Raw genomic sequence first — 526 nt, forward strand, 5'->3', positions numbered from 1 at the left:
AGTGTTTTACATCTTTGCATATGTAGAATAGCGGACGTCCTGTCCTGTTTTATCATGAAAAGGGGACGCTGTGTCCTACAAATTCTGTAGAATGTTTTTTTTTTTAATTGACTGGATCTACTGGTCTTGGAAGTAATAATAGTGGATTATCAAAGCGTACATGTACATGAAACAGTTTTAAATCTCCAGTATGGTTTTCAGCGGATAAGGTAACTCGCCAGCAACCATAATTATTTGGTATCACTTTTTACCTCGCTTTATGAATTTTCAAATCATCTGGTGTTAGACCCTTTATGAATTCTACCTCCAGTTTCTTGCAATACTTCCTTAAGAGCTGTTGTCTCTCCGACAATCCGAGTTGACCCATGTCCCAAGTGCTCATCTTGAATCGATGCGTTTTAGCGAGCAATCGGAGACGCACACGAATGGAGTGAGCTCCCCGCGGGATTCCTTGGCTATTAAGAGCAACCTCGATCATTCCACTGACCTTCTCACCCCAGAGGTCAGCACAACCCCTTTATCGGTC

The sequence above is a fragment of the Phytophthora parasitica genome, assembly GCF_000247585.1.
Source record: "Phytophthora parasitica INRA-310 unplaced genomic scaffold supercont2.67, whole genome shotgun sequence".
NCBI lineage: Eukaryota > Oomycota > Peronosporomycetes > Peronosporales > Peronosporaceae > Phytophthora > Phytophthora nicotianae.